The sequence below is a fragment of the Rhinolophus sinicus genome, chromosome 4 (assembly GCF_057876585.1).
Source record: "Rhinolophus sinicus isolate RSI-liver-muscle chromosome 4, RSI-T2T, whole genome shotgun sequence".
Classification (NCBI taxonomy): domain Eukaryota; kingdom Metazoa; phylum Chordata; class Mammalia; order Chiroptera; family Rhinolophidae; genus Rhinolophus; species Rhinolophus sinicus.
Window position 1 is genome coordinate 32,069,466 of NC_142504.1, and position 14,870 is coordinate 32,084,335.

Genomic DNA, 14,870 nt, shown 5'->3' on the forward strand with positions numbered 1-14,870 from the left:
ATGGACGAAAGGGGAGTTTCTGCTTGAGGGGAAGCAAGGGCGGTCCACTTTGAAGGAGAATTCCTGCCTCAATTAAGAACTAAAGGAATGAGCTTGCGTTTCTGAGAGGTGAGGCAAGAAGGGAATCTGTTTGTTGGGAGGCAAAGTTTTCCAAATGCAGTGGCAAGAGCATATGCTTTGAAGTCACACAGACCTGTGTTTGAATCCCATTTTATCATTTACTAATAGAATGACGGTGAACGAGTCACTAAGCTTCTCTCCTTTATGCTCCTCAGTAAAATGAGGGAAGAAGAAATCAAAATCACACTATTGATTACACTGTCAAATGAGATCACATGACCAAAGTCCCCATCAAGTTGCCTAGGCCACTGGGATATGCAAATGCTCGTTTCCTTCTTCTTAACGCATGATGTTTACTTGTATCCAGGTGAAAAAAAAAGAGGACTTCCGGGATAATAACCTTTTCTTCCTAGTTGATTGAAAATTTCTCTTCCCTTAATGTGATTGTCCTGGTAAAACCCCGAGAAGAGCTCTTTTACGCCTTGTGTGCAGACATCCCTGCTGGCAATCTCTTTCCCTGATTCACTTAGTGCACTTACCCTTGCTGTGATCACCCATAAGAGAGGAGATTGGTTCCGTTAGGCAATGAGGAGAATATTTCACTGTCCCACAGCGGCGGTGATGGTCTTTCTGCCCTTCGGGAGAGAGATAATAGGGCTACTGAGTTACTTGAAAGTTTCATCTGTATAGTCTGGTCCTTTTCCACTTTTGCCCATTTTATCATAAGTTTTTGTTTGTTTTTAAATACTCCTTGGTGGCGTCCAAGGCTGGGGTCTGATGGTCATTCATTTATTGTTACATTCTCATTAGTTTTTCAGATCTTTTGAGATGGGTCCGGCTAACTAAGCTTTTTCATTTTTTTTATAACTAAGTAAGTTCTTGGACCCTTTGATTCCTAGATTTCTTTACTTTCTGTATGTGCTCTGAATGCCATAAATACAACATTACAGTGGACCAACATTTTTACAAGGAGAATCAAATCTCATCTCACTAAACTTGTTTTTCAAATGTAAGAGCCAACATTGTGATTACCTAGGGGTCCAGGGCATGAAATGAGACTAGGAAAGCAAGAATATAAAATAAGGCAGATTGTTTTTCAACAGGAATATATACATATAATTAAGATAATCTTCAACCTTCAGACACAGCCTAGATTTGACTATATCCAGGATGGCAAAGGACAAAATGAATACCTGTTTCTTTGGTTAACAATCAAAACTCTCATTAAAAAAAACACCACTGCATTTTCAACGCTAGCGTCCTAGATTGCAAAGCCAATCACCTAAACAGAAGATACTTGGACAGATTATGGTTACTATATTCCTATAAGGAAATCTAATTTGGAAAATGCTCATCACTTGATTTTCAAAGAAAAGGTATAATAATTTGCTACAGTTACTAGGGGCCTCAAAGAAACCATTGTATGTTTGTAGTTGAATTTAAGTTACAGAAAATTCTGCTAAAGCTTTTCAAGTTGCATTTAATACATTGAGTGAATCAGAGATGAGAAATGTTCTAAATCAATAACCAGCCTTCTAATGTGACTGTTATATAATTCCCCAAAGGAGATCTGGGAGACCTGAAGCAGTATGACTTCTAGTCAAGCCCAGACAACTTGCCACCCTCTTCTCTCAAGGGAAAGGATGAGCACATGGGGATGACAAAAGACTACCCACTGGGATTCTATTGATTTTCACATGTTATTTTCCCTTCTGCTTGCCTCCCCCACCAATTTCTCACTCCCTGCTATTTCTTTTCCTGCCAGCATAGCAGAGAAAAAATAAATGTGGTTATTGGTACAAATTGGTGAATATTGTACGTATTGGTACTTTATGAGTAAAGTTTTCTATTTCTGTTCACAGTGTAAGAATGCACATAGAGCAGGGGAATTTTTCTATAGCTCTATTGGTCACATTGGCCAGAAACTGACTGATACCCAGCTGAATTTAGAAATTGTTTTTCTTAGGATGACCTTTAAATGTGTTAGTTTATAGATAATTAGGATTTAAATTAGATTTCAGAGAGCCAGCATTGCAAAGTGATTAAGGAATAAACTCTGGAAGAAAACTCCAATCCCACATTCTATTCGGTGTATAATTTTGGGTAAATTACTTAACCTCTTTGTACCTCAGTTTCCTCATTTGTAAAATGAAGCTAACCATAGTGTGTACCTGCTAGCCTTGTTGTGGCTCACATATTAATATGTTGATATGTAAAGCATTTAGAACATGCCTAGCTCACGGTAAATGCAATTTAAGTGTTTGCTATCATAGGTTCACAATCCCTTATTTGTAATTCTAAAGTTGAAAAGCTGGAAAAAATGGCACATTTTGTAGCAAACTCATTAAGTGGTAAGATCTGACATGAACTGATCTATGGCAAGTTATAGACTTTATCTATCTCACCTTGTGTGAATAGTCATATGTATGATTGAAGAATTATTGATGTGAATGATTAAGAGCTACTGCCAGATCCCCCTGGGGTTGTTACATGAGATATCTGCAACTTTCTTAAATCTAAGAAGTTCTGAGTTCCAAAAGACATCAGGTCCCAAGGATTTTGCAAAAAGATTGTTGATCAGTGTTTTAATCATTTCATAGGGTGGTAGAGCCAATCTTGCTGTTTAATTGTGGACACAAGTAGTTTGAAAATATGGAAGCTCTCATAACACGGTGGAGTTATATGACACCACTGTGATCCACCAAGGCTGGGGAATGGATGTTCTGATTAGTACAGAGTTGATATATGTAATTATCCATGGATTACAAAATTTTGAAGAGTTGTGCTGAGTACCATCAACCCCAAAACTCCCTTTAATAAGTGCACCCTATATTTTTTGAATGTGTGTTTTTTTTGTTTGATTTTTTTGTGTGTGTGCCAAATACTATGCTAAACAATTTACATGAATTTTTATTTAGTCTTCTCAAAAGCCCAGTAAAGTGAGTTTTATCATGATCTCACTTTACACACAAATAAATTGAGAGGCCGCGTAGTCAGTGAAACTCAAAAACCTGTCTGGGTACTCTATACCTGTGCCCTTAAATGATAATTTATTATTCTTTGATAATTCAGAAATTGTAACCTAGGGTATTATTTTCCAAAGACATTAAGAAAATAATAATAATGATAATAATAATAACAGTAGTAGTAACAAAGAATTTATGATGCCTTTACTATATGTCATTGTACTAAGAGTAGAGTCATACCTCAGCTGTGAGCAAGTGTGAGCTAGTTAAAAGGAATTGATTCAAAACATCTTAACAAACGTTGTTTCATTATATTCAGTTTCATTAGATTCATTATTCTGTGGCGAATGATTCAGGATGAAAGGTGACTAAAACACAGATTTTGCTTTTTAGAAGACTATAATCCCAGGTAAAGTGGTTGCTCTGGGGGTATATATATCCTTAATCCTTAATATATATCCTATATATAGCCTTTCATATATATATATATATCCTTAATATATATATATATGTATCCTTAACTTTTTACCTCAATTTAGAGTTAATAATATACTATTAATAGTTCACATAATATAGAAGCCATTTAAGTATATATGTCTTTTATTCCCAACCAATACTTTATGTGATAATTTTCATATGTGTTGCATCTACATAAATTATAAATACCACAAGAACATTTTATAATTTTTGGCTTAAACGCCTAGGAGTATTTTAAAGATATTAAGTGGGAAGATATTTACATTGCCAAATATTTTTATTCCTTCCTGAAGATCTGAAGTTTCATTGGTTATCATTTCCCTTCACTCAGAAGAATTTTATTTAGCATTTCAGCAGATATACTGGGTGACAAATTTTCTTAGTTTTATTTGAAAATTTTATTATTTCATCTTCATTCTTGCTGTGTATGGAATTCTGGGTTGACATTTTTTTTTCTTTCACCATCTTGGAAATAATTGTTTCATGAAATTCTGGTCTCCATAGTTTTAGATGAAAAGTCTGTGAGCATTTGAATTATTGTTCCCTGTGTAATTATGTCATTTTTTCTGACTGCTTTCAAGATTTTCTCTTTTTCTTTGTTTTTTGCAAATAGACTGTGAGATGCCTACACATAGCTACTTCACATTTATCATGTTCATGGTTCACCAAGCTTCTTCAGTATCTATGTTTATGCCTTTAATCAAATTTTGGAAATTTTTGACTGTTGTTTCTTAAAATACAAGGTGTGATAAAAAAATACGGTGAATATTTAACTAAAAAAATTTTATTACAGTAAAAGACACATTGCCATTTATCCCCCTCAAAATACACCCCCTTGCTTCAACCACACTTTCCCATCATTTTTGCCACTTTCTGAAGCAGTTCTGGAAGTCCTCTTTCATGAGTGCCTTCATCCTCTCATGACAATGCTCTGTGTTACATATTGTTTCTGGTACGGCAATTTCTGTCAAATAAAAACATTACGAAGTATCCTTATCCACCTTGTTCACCTGATCTGGCACCCTGTTATTTCTGGCTCTTCCCCAAAGTCAAAATGACCATGAAAGGAAAACATTTTGAATTGATTCAGGACATCAAGGCAGCCATGACAGCACAATTAAAGACACTCACAAAAGAGGACTTCCAGAACTGCTTCAGAAAGTGGAAAGAACGATGGGATAAGTGTGTTCGAAGTGAGGGGGAGTATTTTGAGGGGGATTCATGGCAATGTGTCTTTTACTGTAATGAAATATTAGAAAATCATAGTAAAGATACAGGAACTATGTGAAAGAAACAAATTAATTCTAAAACTGAAAAATGAAATCTGCAATTAAAAAAAAAAAAAGCTTTGGATAGGCTTAGCAAAAAAGTAGAGATAACAGATAAATTTTTTTTGTTTTAATTTTTTTATTGGGGAATATTGGGGAATAGTGTGTTTTTCCAGGACTCATCACCTCCAAATCAAGTCCTTGTTTTCAATCTAGTTGTGGAGGGCGCAGCTCACTGGCACATGTGGGAATTGAACCAGTGACCTTGGTGTTATGAGCACTGCGCTTTAACCAAATGAGCCAAATGGTTGCCCTAATTTTTTTTTTTTTTTTTTTAAATTTAAACATTCACCGTGTTTTTGGATCACACCTCGTAGTTTTTTTTTTCTGCCACATTCTTTCATTCTGGGACTCCAATTCTACATGTGTTAGATTTTTTTGATATTGTCCCAGGCTTCTCTGAGTCTTGGCTCATTTTCTTCTAATTTTTCTTGGGGGTAGGGTGCTTTTTTTTTCCAGTGAAATAATTTCTATTCTTGTATCATCAATTTCACTGTTTCCTCTGTTTTCTCTATGTTTTTTTTTTTTTTTTTTGCTAAGCCTTTCCAAGGTTTGTTTTTTTCATTTCGTTTTGTTTTGCAGAGATTTCATTTTTCACTTTTAGGATTCATTAGTTTCTTCCACATAGTTCCTGTATATTTACTAAGATTTCTTAATATTTCATTTATTACCAGAATATTTTTGTTTATGTCACTGACTATGATTATAATAGCTGCTCTAAAATTCTTGCCTGTGTTAAAATTAAATACAAAATAGAGACCAGTCTTGAAAATTCCCTGAGCAGACAAAATCATTCAACTCAAACAAGTAAAACTGAATTTAACTTAATTTAGTAAAACAAGTGAAATAATTTGGGCTGCTTCTTACATAAATGCTTCTGATAATCATACGAGAAACGTAAGTCATATTCCTAAAAATGGCACAAGATAATCACTTTTAACCAATCCCTTCCCATCTGGAAACCCCATTGTATTAACCAGTCATTTTAAAGGTCAAACAATTTTCACCTTTTCACTTTATAAGCCATCCTATAATGTCATGCCCCGGAGCTTCATATCAATTTTAAATTTGAAAGCTCCCAGTTTGTGAACTATTTTATATGCACAATAAACTCTTATTAAATACTATTTATTGGTTTGGTGGTTTTAATTTTGCTACTTAATTCAAAGTCACAAAGATTTTCTCCTATATATTCTTCTATAAAAGTTATATTTTTATATATGTAGGACTGTGATCCATTTCCAGTTAATGTTTACATATGATGTGAGGTATGTCTAAATTTATTTTTAGTGTCTGGACATTTTTTCTATTTTTTTTAGATTCTTTTCCCATCAAATTATCTTTTGCTTTTGTCAAAGGTCAATTGGATGTAAATGTGAGTTTATTTCTGGACTGTCTTTTCTGTTCTATTGGTCTATGTGACTATCCTTATGCCTGAACCACATTGTTCAGATTACTATAACTTTACAGTATGTTTTGAAATCAGACAGTATAACTCTCCTAACTTTTTCCTCTTTTTCAAAATCATTTTGGCTATTCTAGGTGATTTGCATCTCTATATAAATTTTAAGATCTACTTTTTAATTTCTGCAAAATAAAACTACTGGGTTTTGATGTTTATTGTGTTGAGTCTATGACTCAAACTTGAGTATAGCTCAAACTTGAATGTGTAGCTCAATTTATGGAGCATGGCTTTTTCAAAAATGTTGAATCTTTCAGTGCATGAATATGGCTTATTTTCCTTTTGTTTAAGTCTTTTTTCATTTCTTTCAGCAGTATTTTAAAGTTTTCGGTATGTAGTTTTTGAACTACTTTTATTACACTTATTCATCAGTATTCTATTATTTTTAATATTATTGTGATTGGAATTTTTTTTTTCAATTAGGAGGAAAGATTTCAGACTGTCACTATTAAGTATAATGTTAATTGTAGATTTTTTGGTAGATTCCCTTTATTAAAATGAATAAATGTCTTTCTGTTGCTATTTTTGAGAATTTTTATCATAAACAGATGTTGGATTTTATCAAATTCAACTAGAGATTTGATCAGAGTTTATATAGAAAATTTATGGCTTCCTGTTTCTCTTCTTTCTGAGATTCAACAGCTATGACCACTTTGAACTTGTCCTCTGGTTCTATTGCCTAAAAATCTTAATGGTTTGTACTGGAGTTTTAACTAATCTAAATATGGCATGAATACAGCCCCTTACTCTACATGTTATGAAAAAGAGAAATTCACCCCATGCTATCCTTCTTCCAAGTTTAATTGCCTCCAGAATTGGCTAACTTTTGTTCATTTTCCAGTACCTCTAGTTAGTTGTATTTTGTTCAGTAATTATAGTTGTTATCTCTGAGTGGATTTATCTGGTAGGAGTTTACTCCACCAGATTGAAAGTACATCTCTCATTGATTGAATTTTGTATATTAAACCAAGTTTGCATACTTTGACTATATCCCACTTGGTCTGTTGACCATAATAATAATCTATTTTTCTAAATGTTTCATATGTCCTTTAAAAGAATATGTATTCTGTTGTGTTGGAAGTAGTATTTAATACAGGTTGTTTAAGTCAAGATTAGGAAATCTTTTTGATGTTTTTATCTTTACGATTTTATACTTTCCTGAATTCAATTTATTTTTACATGTAAGGTCTTTATACCTATGTTTCTAAGAATACTGGCTTATAATTTTTCTTCCTTGTAATATCCTTGACAGAGTTTAGTATCAGATTATGTTGGCCACATAAAACAAGATAGAAGTGTTCCCTCTCTTCATTAGAAAAGTGATTTTTTTTTTTTTTTTTTTAATGTTTTCAATAGTTCACCATGGATCTATCTGGACCTGGATTTTTATTTTTGGGAAGATTTTTCATTACAGATTCAATTTCTTTAACAGGTATGGGACTATTTTAATTTTCTATATCATATTAATATGTTATGAGAAGGTGTGGTTTTCAATAATTTTTTATTTCATCCTAATTCTTGAATGCTGTGACATAAAATTGTTCATAATACCCTTTTATTATACTTTGAATGACTGTAAAATCTTTAATAATGTTCACTTCTTAAATTTCTTATAATGGTAATTTGTATTTTCTTTTATGTTTTTTTCTGGTTTAGCCTCTCTAAAAGTTAATCCATTTTATCATTTATTTTCAGATATTGGCTTTAAAAATGTTTTTTGCATGTTTGTTTATGTTTTACTGATTCTGTTCTTATCCTTATTATTTTCTTTCTTTTGCTTCCTACTTTTGAGATAGAAACATAGGTAACTGGTTTTTAACTTTTCTTATTTTCTAATAATTGCAATTAAGCCTTTACCTTTTCACATAAGTTTTGATATATTTTGTATTTTCATTATCATTCAATTAAAAATATTTCCTATTTTCAATCACTGTTTCTTTGACTTATGAATTACCTAGAATTGTATTGTTTAATTTCTAAACTCGTGGAGGGTTTTCTAGATATCTCTTGATATATTAATTTCTAGCTTAATTACTACTGGTGAAAGAATTTATTGTTTGACTCAATTTTTTTCAAGTTTATTTGAGATTAGATGGTCTACTTTAATAAGTGATTCATACACACCTTAAAAGAATGTGAATTCCGTCGTATTGGATAGAGTTTTATATAGGTCAATGAGCTGTGTTTTTCTACATTCTGATTTATATCTTTGTCTTCTTTGATTATTACTAAATTTTGTTAACCTCTCCAACCAGGATTGTGGATTATCTATTTCTCCTTTGAGCTCTGTCAAGTTATTGCTTATCATACTTTGACACTCTGTTAATAGGTATATATATATATACACACACACACACACACACACACACACACACACACACACACACACAGAGGGTGCCCCAAAAATGTATTCATATTGTAAGAAAGGCAAAAACTGTATTAAAATTGTAACACTCAATATATACCAATAACAAAAGATGAATACAAGTCATGTTTGATTTCTGCAATTGCAAGAGGTGGTCAAAGTGGTTGCCATCGGCATAATTTTAATACATATTTTTCCTTTCTTAAAATGTATATACACTTTTTTGGCACCCTGTGTGTGTGTGTGTGTGTGTGTGTGTGTGTGTGTGTGTGATATTATATATATATAGTATATGATATATATGTAGTATACTTTTATATATATAGTGGTATACTTTTGAATTGACTGTTTTAAAAAATTACATTTTTATGTCTCTATTTCTAGTTATTACTATTGTTTGCCTTAAAGTTTATTTTATATGATCTTAGTAAACACCTCTCTTTTAGTTAGTGTTTGCATATCACCTTTTTTTCCATATATTTCTTTCAAATTTGTTTTCTTACATTCAACGTGGGTGCCTTGTAAGCAGATGCAGATTTTAAAAAAATGTATTTTGAATAATTTTATTTTAATTGTAGTATATAGTCAATTTATATTTAATTTAATTACCATTATATTTGTGTTTAAAATTTTTTTAATTAAAGTTTATTGGGGTGACAAGTGTTAGTAAAGTTACATAGATTTCAGGTGTACAATTCTGTAATACGTCATCTATATACCACATTGTGTGTTCACCACCCAGAGTCATTTCTCTTTTCATCACCATATATTTGATCCCCTTTACCCTCTTCTACCACTCTCCCACCCCCTTACACTCTGGTAACCACTAAACTATTGTCTATGTTTATGAGTTTTGTTTCTTCATTTCTTTTTGTTGTTCTTTTGTTGTTTTCAGTTTTATATACCACATATCAATGAAATCATATGGTTCTCTACTTTTTCTGTCTGACTTACTTCGCTTAGCATTATAATCTCAAGATCCATCCACGTTGTCGCAAATTGCACTGTTTCATCTTTCTTATGGCCGAATAGTATTCTATTGTGTATATATACCACAACTTCTTTATCCAATCATCTATCGAAGGACACTTTGGTTGTTTTCACATCTTGGCCACTGTGAATAAAGCTGCAGTGGACATCGGAGCACATATATGTTTATGGATAAATGTTTTCAGATTGTTTGGGTAGATACCCAGGCGAAGGATTGCTGGATCATATGGTAATTCTATGCTTAATTTTTTGAGGAACCTTCACACTGCGTTCCATAGTGGTTGCACTAATCTGCATTCTCACCAACAGTGTATAAGACAGTTCCTTTTTCTCTGCAGCCTCTCCAGCACTTATTATTATTTGTCTTATTGATTGCTAACCATTCTAATTGGTGTGAGGTGGTATCTCCTTGTGGTTTTTATTTGCATTTCTCTGATGATTGGTGATGTTGAGCATTTTTTCATATATCTCTTGGCCATTTGTATGTCCTCTTTGGAGAAATGTCTCTTCAGGTCCTCTGCCCATTTTTTAATTGGATTGTTTGTTTTTGTTGTTGAGTTGTATGAGTTCCTTATATATTTTGGATATTAGCCCCTTATCGGAGGTGTTGTTTGCAAAAATCTTCTCCCACTTGGTTGGTTGCCTCTTTATTTTGCCAATGGTTTCTTTTGCTGTGCAGAAGCTTTTTAGTTTGATATAGTTACAGGTCAATGGAATAGAATTGAGAACCCAGAAATAAATTCACATAAACATGGACAGATAATTTTCGACAAAGAAGCCAAAAACATGCAGTGGAGAAAAGACAGCCTCTTCAATAAATGGTGCTGGGAGAATTGGAAAGCCACATGCAAAAGAATGAAATTAGACTCCTATCTGTCACTGTGTATCAAAATTAATTCAAAATGGATCAAAGACCTAAACATAAGACCTGAAACAGTAAACTGCATAGAAGAAAACATAGGTACTAAACTTATGGGCCTCGGGTTCAAAGAGGATTTTATGAATTTGACTTCAAAGTCAAGGGAAGTAAAAGCTAAAATAGATTTATGTTTAAATTTACTACATTAGGCTTGATTTAAATTTACTTCTTCTTGCCTTTGTCTCTTTTTCTTCCTTTCCTAACTTTATTTGAATTAGTAAGTATATTTTGTTCTTTTTCTACTTCTATTAGCTTTGTAGTAATGCATTAAAAATATTCTTTTGTAGTTAGTTAATGTAGAGATTACAACATACATCCTAGAACTATTACTGTCTACATTAAGTTGTAATCTACCTGAAATAAGTGTTTTTATTGTTTTCTGGATGATGTAAGGATCTTTCAAACATTCTGATTCCATTAACTTTCTCACCTTTTGTGCTATTGTTGTGATATGTTAGTTTCCATATATTTTAAGTTAAATAAGACCTTGTTTTGTGATCCATTTTTAAAGATACTTTTTAAAAAAATCAACTAACATTGATTAAGAATTACTTACATTCTGAATTTTTGGTGCTTTTCCTTAATTCCTGTATCACAAAACTTTCAGCTGGATCATTTTCCTTTTAACTGAAGAACTCTTGTAGTATTTCTTTTAACATATATCTACGATGGATTTTTTCAGTTTTGTTTCTTAATGTGATTAAATTTATAACAGCTTTATTGGGATATAATTCACATGCCATAAAATTTACCCCTTTAAAGTATGACAAATGTAAATATAGTAAAACCTCGGTGGTTTAAATGTAAATATAATAAAAACCTGGTGGTTTTTATTATATTTACAGAGTTGTAAATATATTATCTAATTTTATTATATTTACAGAGTTGTAAATACTAATTTTAGAATATTTTTAGCACTCCTGAACAGAAACTTTGTACAGGAAACTTTGTACCTATTATCAGTCAGTCCATATTCCATCTTCTTCCCAGCCCCTGGAAGCTGATAATCACTTTCTGTCATTATAAATTTGCCTATTATGGACATTTCATATAATGGAATCACAAAATATGGCTTTTGTGTGACTTCTTTCACTTAACGTAATATTTTCAAGGTATATAACATGTATAAGTACTTCGTTTCTTTTTATGACCAAATACTATTCTATTGTATGGATCTACCACATTTTATATTACTTATCAGTGACATTTGGATTGTTTCTACTTCTTTGACTATTATGAATACTGCTACGAACATTCATGTACACATTTTGGTGTGGACATATGCTTTTAGTTCTCTTGAATATACTCATATTAACACCATGTCTAACTTTTTGAGGAACTGCCAAACTTTTTCCCCAAAGTGGTTGCAAAATGTTATAATCCCACCAGAAATGTATGAGATTTCCAATTTCTCCACATACTGACCAATACCTTTTATTGTCTGTCTTTTTATTTTAGTGATCTTAACGGTTGGGAGATGATTTCTCATTGTAGTTTTGATTTGCCTTTAAATAATGAGAAATATCTATAGAAATCCTTTGCTCATGTTTAAATTTGGTTGTCTTTTTATTGTTGAGTTGTAAGAGTTCTTTATACTAGATGCGTCCTTTATCATATATATGATTTGCTAATATTTTCTTACATTTTGTGAGTTGTATTTTTTTTCTTGATGATGTCCTTTGAAGTGCAAACGTTTTAATTTGATGAAATCCAATTTATTTCCTTTTGTAGCTGTGCTTTTGGTGGAATATTGAAGAAACTACTGCCAAATCTAAGGTCTTGAAGAGTAAGGTCTTGTAAATATACCTGTTTTCTTCCAAAAGTTTTATGGCTTTAGCTTTACATTTAGGGCTACAATCCATTTTGAGTTAATTTTGAGTTACAGGTTCAACTTTATTATTTTGCATGTAGATATGAAGTGGTCCCAGGGCCACTTTTAAAAAGACTATTCTTTCCCCCATTGAATTGTCCCCATTGAATTTTCTTTCTGACTTTCCATGTGGATGTTTTCTAGTTACTATCTTCCAGTTTATTAATCTTCACTTTTGCCTTATCTGCTATTAAATTCTGCTATTGGATTCTTAATTTCAATTATTATATTTTCAGTTGTACAATTTCCAGTTAATCCTTTTTAGTGGATTCCTATTTTCTTATAAATTCTTCATTATTTTCTCTATTTTCATAAATATATAAAACATTGTTATTTTAAAGTCTCTAATGATAACTCCAGTATCTGGGCCATCTTTAGTTCTATTTCTATTCTCAATTTTTTCCTGATTTCTTATAATATCCAATTTCTAGTGTTCTCTAGTAAAATTTGGTAGACTATTGGACGTCTGAATGAAGAACTATAGAGGTCCTTGATGATAATGTCTTTTCCCAAAGATAATTTAATTTCATTTTGATAGGAAGATAGAGTTATGGCAGATCACCTTGATGTAGCTGAGAGTGGATTCTTAACACTCATCGGACTGGGGCAGTTCTAATTTGCCTTCATTCCTTTAATGTAGCCCTTATTTCTACGCTATTGTCTTTCTGTGGTCTCAAGTGTTGTCATGGGGACGTTTCCTATGTCCTCTCTACCTCTGTGAGCCCTGAATTATAATCTACACATCCTCAGTACTACTGCACTGCTAAAATCTTTGCCTAGCTCTTTAGCATAGCGCTACTTATGGCTTTGTTTCTGGGAGTCGTGCTTTGTGTATGTACAGTTTTGAAGGTGACAGACTCTTTGCAGGGAAATTGCATGCAGCCTTTCAGGATCACTTTTACGTGTTTTCTCTTCTTCACGTCTTAACCCCACTGGCTGCCTTCAACTCAAATTCTGTCTCTTCCTCCCAGTGAGAGTGCTGCAGGCCAAGTTTGTCTTTCTGTTTAGCCTCTGTTTCTCTCTGCTGCAGATATGCAGGTGCCTTGAGGAAAAACAGTGCAGAGGCTCACCTCAGTGTGCTCACCTTCACTGCAGGACTCCGGCTTTCCAGTTCTGCCTGCTGTCTGGAGCCTGATGTCAAACTGTTGTTTCATGCATTTTCTAGTTGATTTTGGCAAGAAGGTTATTCTGTATATGCTTTTCTATAATAGCTTTTCTATGTATGCTTTTCTGTAATAGCAGAATTTCCCCAGCTTTCTTTGGAAAAATATAAGAGGGAGTCCTTACATTTTGTTGCAATATAATTCTGTCATATCAACAAGTAATATTAAAAACAATTTAGATCCTTTTCTGGTGTTACAATATAGGGTTTTATTTGTAACCAAAAGACTTGGAGGAGAGCCCCTAAAAATTATATGTCAATGCTATAACATTTATACAAAGATATGATAATTCAAAATTGTAAAAGCAGACTTTTTGCTATATATAATGTACATATTTGGTGTGTGCATATGTGATATGCAATATATTAAAGAAAAACTATATTGTACCAGTATTTGGATCCATAGTTAATATGTCAACTACCATTAGCACTTAATTCACCATATTTTAATTTGTCTTGGAATGTAAAGAATATTTCAAGGATGACAATTTGGGTGGCCCCGGTCTCTTTAAAATGTCTCTAAGAAAGTCTGAACTACTGCCACTTCTCCCCTCAGTAATCTTTCTTGAGAATTAAGAGAGCCCTTCTACTGATCTTAGAAATATTGCAGCACATATAAAAGTATTTATTGACATGCTGTTGATGATTATCAAGATGTTTCTTCTACGCAGTGTTATTTTTAAAGTAATGATTGACAAAATATTTTTCTCTCTCTTTACCCTTGCCTAAGTTTTTGCAAACGGTAAGTATATCTACTAAGTCTCAGAACAAGAACTAATCATTTCTGCCTACTCACTGTCATTGATACTTTGACAATTATCAAAAACCTTGACATTTTATTATAATCCACATTAATGATGAGCATTTCCTTTAAATCAGAACCTTCAGCTTGACGTATAGAGTTGCAGAAATAGTTGTGACAATTTAAAAATTGTATTCAAGTAATATTTGTAAGGGGAAATATAATGCATTGGAAGAAGCAAAGGAGATGACTGTCTGTATATTCTATACAATACTAAAGCCTTTGGGGATTATCTGATCCTACAGGGATATGCAACTTTGTCTCTAAGGAAGCTATTTTACAACTCTGTGCAGAGTAGAGTTAAATTGTAGAAAATAGTAACAATGCAAATAATTCTTGTCTATAGATGCGCCAAGAAATTCTGTCTAATGGAGGGAAAACATGTTTTCCTCCTGTGGAAAAGCCAGTTTTGCAAATTCATCTCAATATTGCAGATTCATAAATGTGTCTTATTTGAGGTCTCCTTTGG